Consider the following 9,491-nt stretch of genomic DNA (forward strand, 5'->3'; position numbering starts at 1 on the left):
GTGAGCGGGGCAGGGCAGGCAGGACAATGAGGCTCGCTGCCGCGCGCGGCCCGGGGAGGTCCCGCTCTGCGCGGCGCGAGGAATGCCCGCTATCCCCCTCACGGTACCCCACGCGCTGCGGCCGTCCCCCTCACTGTACCCCATGGGGACGACTCTGGGCCCGGCCTCCTTCCTCCCACTCCTGCCACAGCACCTGGGGGAGGGAGCCGGGCCATTGTCCTGCCCTGGCCCTGCCAGCCTATGTGCGTGCCTTGGCGCCCTGAGTGCCCCTGGCAGTGGGGAGGATAATACCTGATAGCCCCTCCCCCCTTCCCCGCCTTGTCCGGGCTAGTCACACTGAAAGCCCTTCCCTGTGTCTGTGCCCCATGCAGGACAACGGGCCCTGACCTCAGCGAGGGCCTCCTGCTACTGCCTAGGCCGGCTTCTAACAAAATAATAGGAGCCTCCTCCTTCAGCTCTGCCCGGAGGGAAGATTGCCCTCGTGCAGCCAGAGCCCTTCCCTTTCCTGTGAGGAATCCCAGCTGCGGGAGTGATGCTCTGGGGCTGGCACCCACGTACTTAATGGTAAAGAAAAAACAGGAAATGACACAGGGGTCGTTTTGCGGGGAGACGAGTCCACTTCTAATCAGGAAAGCAGGATGCCACAGAAAGAGGGCCCTTAAAGACTTAAAAAGCTAACGACAATATTATAAACTGGCTACCTGGCCCTTTTGTGAAGTGACCGCTGTTTTAGAGGTTCAGGTTTCTGGGGGGAAAACTATTAGTCATTCCATTAGTTTTTGTTTTGTCTAGATGCAGACACTGCACTCGTTTAACCTAAAACCCACATAGATACGCTCTTACTGGCTGTTAGTCTAAACCTGGTCCTAATCAACTTAAGCTAAATCAAATGAAAGCAGCTTTAGATCATTCTAAGCGTGCCACAGAGCCTTCTGCACCAGGTTAACTGATTTTAAATCTCACACTTTTAGTTTAACTGCTGCAATTGTGCATGTAGACAAGTCCGTGGTCTCATTTTCTCCCATTCCACAAAAGGGATGGTCAGGGACAGATTGTGTTACTGCTCCACTGTGCAGGAAGCAAAGGAGGAAAAAACTGGGACAGGTTTCTTGTACATAAACACAAGTCCTTCCCTTCCTCCTCCAGTTATCTACTGCTATAGTAATAAGGTAAAGAAAAAATGGAGAAGTATACAAAAAGCAGCAGCACCCTTTCTTGGCAGGGTGTAGGATGAAAAAGGAAGTTATGGTAATGGAAACATTGGTATGTAATTTTTGCTTGTCTTATGTCTCACTTTTCCCATTTCATGAAAGTCTGTCAGAAACAGATGGATGTAAGAAGCACCATATAGGAGAAGGAATTTTTTAATGGAACTTAAAACACTTTCAAAGCAAAGGGTGGGGTCTGGAGTTAGCAGACAGCAGATCCAGTTGATAGCATGTTATAAATGTATGGAGTGTCACTTGCCACTGTACATACACCAAAGGAGTGGCACTAATTTGAGGGTCACTTCCACTTCTTCCCCCAGTGTTTTTGCACTTGCTCAAGGTTCCATAGGCCATGTAGCCAGGGGGAAGGAAAGCACATGGCCCAGCCACTTTCAATCAGTGGTCCCATACTAAATAAGTATGGATGCTGTCAGTGGTTTTGAGCTCTGCTCTGGCTGTGTGGGCACCACAATGTACAGAGGGAGGGGCGGTTGGGCCAGATTTCAGTGAGTGATCTGGCACGTGGGGAGTCTGTTCCTGTATGATGGAGCACAAGAGAGTCTGCTGAGAACTTGACACTGGCTAGCACCAGCTCATGCACTGTGTGCTTAAGAGAGAGGGATGACTCCTCAGCTGAGGTGAGACCTGGGGTCCCTATTAGGCGGGGGGATGAGTGAAGACAAGATCTGGAGGAGGCAGGGACTGGAATTTGCCCCCACCCCATCCTGTGAAATATCTAATTTGGGGCTACTGCTTCAGAAAGATGCCTCACTTATCACAGTCCAGGAAGGAAAGAGACTTCTAGCAGTGGTTCCTGACAGCCATGTCAGGAGGGAGCTTTGCCTGTTCCTGCACTAGACAAATTTATTCCACAATCCATCTGGCAATGGTAGTCTTGCCATTTCAGAGCACGGTAGATCAAAGGACACTCTGCAAATATTAGTGTGTGGCAGCAGAGTCTACACAGACACTTAGTACACTGCAGGCTAGTTTGGGGTAGATTTATACCCCAGCTTTCCAAACTAAATGTTTGTGTAGACAAGCGGTTAGCAGCTTTTCCTCAATGGCAACCCTCAAACCTATTGAACAACTTAAACCTTTCCTGAGGAGAACATAGGGAAAACTTAACTCATTTGACATCCCAGAAAAGTAGTTTTGTGTCCTGGGCAGTACAGAAGGCTGGAATCATAGAATATTAGGGTTGGAAGAGACCTCAGGAGGTCATCTAGTCCAATCCCCTGCTCAAAGTAGGACCAACACCAACTAAATCATCGCAGACAAGGCGTTGTCAAGCCGGGCCTTAAAAACGTCTAAGGATGGATTTTAATTGTCCCCAGGGCCCTACTTTGAGACTATTGGAGACAATTCTCTAAAATCTATTACTATCAAAGATGTTTTGGGGCTGGCAGTTATTAAGGCCGAAAGGACTGAAAAATTGGGCTCTCTCTCACTAATACCTCTCCATATCTACCATTCTTTCAAGGGAAAATGATGTTTTTTAGCCTTTTTCACAAAGATGAACACAGAATTTCATATTAATGAACATATTGTTCTTCCAGCCTTCTATACTACTCAGGACACAAAGCTACTTTCCTTGGATGTCAGATGGATCCCACTATGTTAATAGGGTAATGCTTTGTAATAAGAATGAAACAAAGATGGGAGCTAATAAGGCCGTGTGAATCATGAGATGGCTGAGGCATGAACTCTTAAGGGCTCTAAAGTCCTTTCTTAAATCTTGACTTCTTACTGACAAGAGCATTCTACAGGTTTAAGAATGAGCTTCTCAAGAGTACACCACCCAGAGTGGGTGGGATTTAGGGCAGGTCTACACTACAGCGGGGATCGATCCACCGGCAGTTGATTTAGCAGGTCTAGTAAAGACCTGCCAAATTGCCTGCAGATCACTCTCCAGTTGACCGCTGTACTCTGCCCCTGACAAGAAGAGTAAGGTAAGTCAATGGGAGATTTTTCTCCCATTGAGCCCCCGTGGTGTAGACCCTGCGGTAACTCGACCTAAGGTATGTAGCTGGAGTTGCATATCATAGGTCGACTTACTGCAGTAGTGTAGACCCAGTCTTAGTAGGAGTTTAGAAGGGAGGAGATGGAAACATTCCTAAAAAGCCGGGGGCTAGAGGTAATCCGAGATGACAATATGGGAGCAGAGGTAGACAGAGGTTTCTGAAGGAGAAATCACTGCTCTCCCCCAAGCTTCACCCTGCAGAGGATGCAGGTACAGGAAAACTGAAAGGTTAACAGGTCCCTGAGCAGACAGAACAGCTTGCTCCATTAGGAGATGTGAGATCAGACCCTGCAACAACCCAGAAAAATGAAGATTGATACTGGATCCCTAAATTGCTCCTTCTGTGAAATCTGTTGCTCTCAGCAGAGGACTTACATACAGAATGAATACCAGCTTTTCCTTATGCTTGGATCCTAACTGGCTTCAATGGGGGGTGGGGGGAAGGAGGTTCTGGGATACCTATTCTCTCTCTCTCTCTTTTTTTCCCTTTAAAAATTCTAGAGCAAATAAAAAAAGAATGCAAATGAGAAGGAAGAGAGTAGGCAGAACAGGAAAAGTGAGGCAAGGGCTCCTTTCATGTTGAAGGATGCACAGGAACTGGAAGCAGATGGGGCTGTTCTTGGGTGAGTTTCACTCTCAATTTCTTTGCATCATTGCTTTCTGGTAAATGGAGTCCTAATACTGTATATGTTCCTGACAGTACCTTATGTAGGATGAGAGACGATGGATACCCACCAAAGTTTTATATAGAATCTGTCATACAAAGTATCTTTAAGAAAAAAATGCTCTAAATAGATTGCAAAACAAAAACTTGCACACAGACAACTGTGACTTTAATGAAGATGCAGATAGGAACTATTAGAGAGAAGGCAAAAAACACATCTCTGTAGGTCAGGGACTGTCCTGTTATGTGTTTGTACAGTGCCCAGCACCATGGAGTCGAGGACCAACAGGTGCTACGGTAATACAAATAATAGTAGATTCATAGATTCCAAGGCCAGAAGGGACCATTGTAATAATTTAATCTGACCTCCTGTATAACACAGGACACAGAATTTCCCCAAAATAATTCCTAGAGAATATATTTTAGAAAAACATCCAATCTTGGAGAATCCACCACAACCCTTGGAATATTGTTCCATTGGTTAATTACACACTATCAAAAATGTATGCCTTATTTCCAGGCTGAATTTGTCTAGCTTTAAGTTCCAGCCATTGCACTGTGTTACTCTTTTCTCTGTTAGATGGAGTCCATTGTTAAATATTTGTTCCCCATGTAGATACTTAAAGACTGTAATCAAGTCATCCCTTAACCTTCTCTTTGTTAAACTAAATAGATTGAGTTATTTGAGTCTATCAATATAAGGCATGTTTTCTAATACTTTGATCATTCTCGTGGCTCTTCTCTGCACCCTGTCCAATTTATCAACATCCTTCTTGAATTATGGGCACAGGAACTGGACACAGTATTCCAGAAGCAGTTACATCAGTGCCAAATTTCTATTAGAGATTCCCCTGTTTATACATCCTACCCAGGACCCCATTAGCTGTTTTGGCCACAGTGTTGCACTGGGGATTATCCATCACAACCCCCAAATCTTTTTCAGAATCAACACTTTCCAGGATAGAGTCCCCCATTCTGTAAGTATGGCTTACATTCTTTGTTCCTAGATGTATATATTTAGCCATATTAAAACACATATTGCTTGTTTGTGCCCATTTTTCCAAGTTACCCAGATTGCTCTAAATCAGTGACCTGTCCTTTTCATTATTTACCACTCCCCCAATTTTTGTGTAATCTTCAAGCTTTATTAGTGATGATTTTATGTTTTCTTCCAGGTCATTAATAAAACTGTTAAATACCATAGAGCCAAGAACTTATCCCTGCAGAACCCAACTGGAAACACCCCCTCTTGATGATGATTCCTCATTTACAATTGCATTTTGAGATTATCAATTAGCCAATTTTTAATCCATTTTATGTGTGCCATGTTAATTTCATATCATTCTATTTTTTTAATCAAAGTGTGTGGTACCAAGTCGAACACCTTAGAGAACACTATTACCATTATCAACCAAACTTGTAATCTCATAAAACAAAGATATCAAATTAGTTTTTCAGGATCTATTTACCATAAAATCCTGTTGATTGGCATTAATTTCATTACCCTCCCATCATTCTTTATTAATCAAGTCCCACATGAGCTGCTACATTATCTTGTGCAAGCTCTATGTCAGGCTGACAGGCCTATATTTACTTGGGTCATCCTGTTTACTCTTTTAAAAATTGACACAGCATTAGCTTTCTTCCAATCTTCTAGAAGTCTTCCCCAATGTGCTAAGACTTATTGAAAAGTCAGCGTTACTAGTTCAGTAAGCTCCTGAGTCAGCAGTTCTGACTCTGGATGCAGGTTATCTGGACCTGGTTATTTCAAAATGTCTAACTTTAGTAGCTTCTGTTTAAGATCTTTCAGAGATACTAGCAGAATGGAATGAGTGTTATCACCACAATGAGACTATATCATCTGTTTTTTCTCCATATACAGAATATAAATATTTATTAAACATTTCTGCCTTTTCTGCATTATTATTAATAATTGTGTCTCTTCCAACTAGTAATGGGCTTACACCATTGTTAGGATTCTTTTTGTTCCTAATATATTTAAAAAACTCCTTATTGTTTTTATCACTGCTGTCCCTATATGTCTCCTTGTATCCCTTTGCCTCCCTTATCAGTTTTCTACAATTCCTAACTTCTGATTTATATTCATTACTATCTACTTCCCACTTTCTTCCATTTGTTACATATTTTTCTTTTTTATTTATTTTTATAGCTGCTTTCACTTCCCCTCTAAAGACACTTGTGGGATTGTGTCTTTTTGGGCAGCTAGTAAGGTGTTCTTAAATGATTCCCAATTATCATTAACATTTTGCTGATTAAATTCTTCCTCCCAGCTCATTTGGCTTATAATTGTTTTCAGCTTTGTGAAATTGGCCCTACTACAACACCAATTATATACATTACTGGTCTGGAGTTCATTTAGGTTGCAAACTATAATTGTGATCAAGTCATGATCTTTGTACATAAGTTACTATTAATATTTAGTTCTGTGATCAGAAGTAAATGGGTGGAGGAAGAGAAATGGCAGAAGTCCTGCATTGCCAATGTAAAACCCACAGGAAAGAAAAAGAGGAATCAGAAAATTCCACAAAATTCACCCACAGGAGAAAAGAGTTTGTGGTTTCACAAAGGACAAGGCGTATGCCTTTGAATCCCAACCCTAGAAATCCTAGAGCATCTGTGTGAATGGGCTAACACCTTCAGCACTGTTACTGGATACCTTACAGCTCAGATTCTTCAGGTGCTGCTAATTATTAGATTTCCCCCACCATACTTGTGCCCTACTCCCCCTTTGAGTTCTTGTCTATAATTTAGATTTTCATCACAGTGGTAAGACTGCTTGAGCTCTATCTATGCTAGTGCTTACAGTGTAGCTGCACTGTTGCAAAAAACTCTAATATAGTCACAACTTGAATGAAGTAGGCAACACAGTTGAATACCCCCAGATTTGGAGGAGAGCAGACTAAAGTAGGACACTTGGCTCCTAGTTACAACGCTAGCCCTTCTCCTTCCCTCCCGACACACACCACCAGACTCAGGGTTTCCTGAGGGGAAGAAGAGCAGACCACTTTGGCTCCAAGCCCTTTGCACCTTTTAATCAAGCATCTTTTCTCCTCTCCACTCCACATAGCAGAGAAAGATGGGACCCCATTCACAGTGTAAACTAAAAAGGTGTTGTTTCATGTGATATTGGAATACAACCCTTTCAGAGAGCTAGGGCACTACAAGTAAAACCCCCTCTCCCCTGTGTTGCCTCACGTCTGCCCCCCTCCATCCTTTAACAACCCCCTCCAAAAAAACAATTGGACAGAGGGGGTCCAATTGACAGAGGGAACAGGGGAGAGCAAATAATAGAGACGAGTGAAATGCAGAAGATGCAATGGGGAACACATGAGGAAGAATCTTTGGAGTTTGGAAAACCAGGAGGTTCATCTGAGTTAGATTCAGAAATGTAGATAAAGCCAGTGAAGGTACCAGAATTATTTAGTAAATCAGCACCACAGATCACTATTGTTTCTGCCTTCCATGAAGTGCTGATGTAGCAGGGCAAAGCCCACCCAGTCCCGCACCATCTCTAGGTGCAGTGGGATGTGTGGGCTCAGCCCCTTCCCATAGGTGCTGGAACTAAGGGTGCGGAGGGTGCTGCAGCTCCCCCGGCTTGAAGTGGTTTCTATTATATATAGCAGGGGTGGCCAACCTGTCGCTCTGGGAGCCACATGCGGCTCTTCAGAAGTTAATATGTGGCTCCTTGTATAGGCACCGACTCTGGGGCTGGAGCTACAGGCGCCAACTTTCCAGTGTGCCGGGGTGCTCACTGCTCAACCCCTGGCTCTGCCCCAACTCCACCCCCTCCTCTGAGCCTGCCGTGCCCTCGGTCCCCTCCCCCCGAGCCTCCTGCACGCCACAAAACCGCTTATCAGTGGGGCTGCCGGTGGGTGGGAGGCTCTGGGAGCGGGATGTAGGAGCTGATGGGGGGCTGCTGATGTATTACAGTGGCTCTTTGGCACCCCTGGTATATCAGGTTGGCCACCCCTGATATACAGGGGTTACAGTTTGGTTCAGTGGCTCTCAGCAACCCCATTAAACAAATTGTTCCAGCAACCCTGTCCCTTCCCCTCTCTGCATTCTCCACCAGGGCACGAAGCAGCTTGTCTAATAGGACAGCAGTCTGTGCTGAGCTACCCTCCTCCTCCCCTTGCTCCCTGGGTTGGGCTCTCTTCCACCACCACTCCCAGGCTCACACCTGTAGGCAAAACAGCTCCTGACTGCCTGCCTCCACAGGATGGGATTTCTCATATGTGAACGGCTCTATTCCAGCTGCCAGCAAAAGTCCAGCCAAAGTCAGCAAGTAAGTTTCAACTTTCCCCATGTCCCCCCCGCCAGAGGTGATGTGTGGGGTGGTCATGTGCCCCCCCCAACCTTAATATTATGGCCCCCCACCATCAAGATTTATGCATCATCTCAGCTAAAAGGTTTTCAGTGGTAGAACTGTATAAAGTTAGCATACATTTACAAAATAATCTTAGAAGAGGATTTATTTTATTTATTTTTAATTTTAAACAGCAAGCACCATATCTTGTCTCATGGACATCCTTTCCCTCACAACATATATTACATCCCACTTTCCCAAATCAAACCAAAATGGAAGTGGTACAAGAAGCCGTTTACTGCCAAATACATACAAAGCAAGTAAAACATTACAGTACATGGAAATAAAATTACTTTGTAGAACACTTTATATTTTCAAAATGTTCTATAAGTATTCATATAGGTATAATTCATTCTATTGAAGCTTCCTTAATTTAAAGCAATGAATTTAAGAAACCTTTCTTAGATCTTGACTAGATCTAGAATTTAGCTTATGAACATTTTGTGATCAACTAGTTGTCCAACCTTTTATCAACAGATTTAACATGGTCACATATTTCTTTTTCAGGAAGCTATTGGAAAAAGAGGTTACTTACTTTATGTAACTAACGTTCAAACGATTGTCTGTTTGTATTCCAGTCTTGGGTGTTTGCATATCCCTACACCAGAGATTAGAATTGTTTAGAACAGCCGTGTTTGTTGGCCCATGTCTGTGCCCTACCTGCCCTGATGCCCCTCTTCTGAGGGTATAGAGGGGCAGGACATTTAAAGGGAGTATAAAACTATTGGAATATCAGGTTTCCAGCCACTCTGCTGCTACCAAAGAAGGCGAACATCCTTGAGTTTAACAACATGGCACTCCTGTTTCCATTAATTAGCATGGCTACGGATAGATCTGCTAAAATGTTTCCATTGCTATAATTCTGTAAAACTAGCTTTGTGTTTATATTCTCCTAGGCCACAGTTTTCTATAGTAAAAATGATTTCAAAGCTTAAGGGGGGAAGTCAACACATGTTAAAATATAGAGAGTTTTAGAACTAAAATATATTTATTTATGTTTTCTGACCACAGACTTGTACAGACTCTGCCCCTGAAATTCTTCACAAACAAGCACCTAGAAATTAATTATGCACACCACCACTTGGATGTAGAGGCCAAGTGTTCCCCATGCATTTGGCTATTTAGGGCAGTGGCTCTCAACCAGGGGTACACGTACTCTTGGGGGTACGCAGCAAGTGAGGTGAAACTTGGGGGTATGCAATACAAATC

The 9,491-nt window shown here is 43.7% G+C and overlaps 1 long non-coding RNA gene across 1 annotated transcript; it reads left to right on the plus strand.

The window, feature by feature from the left end:
• Positions 1-438: 438 nt before the first annotated feature.
• LOC122464234 lies at positions 439-5,632 on the plus strand. The gene is made up of 3 exons (XR_006288176.1): positions 439-564; positions 3,733-3,854; positions 5,071-5,632. It is a non-coding gene; the product is annotated as an uncharacterized LOC122464234 (long non-coding RNA).
• The last annotated feature ends 3,859 nt before the right edge of the window (positions 5,633-9,491 follow it).

This window comes from Chelonia mydas, chromosome 2 (genome assembly GCF_015237465.2).
Source record: "Chelonia mydas isolate rCheMyd1 chromosome 2, rCheMyd1.pri.v2, whole genome shotgun sequence".
In the NCBI taxonomy this organism is placed as follows: Eukaryota; Metazoa; Chordata; order Testudines; family Cheloniidae; genus Chelonia; species Chelonia mydas.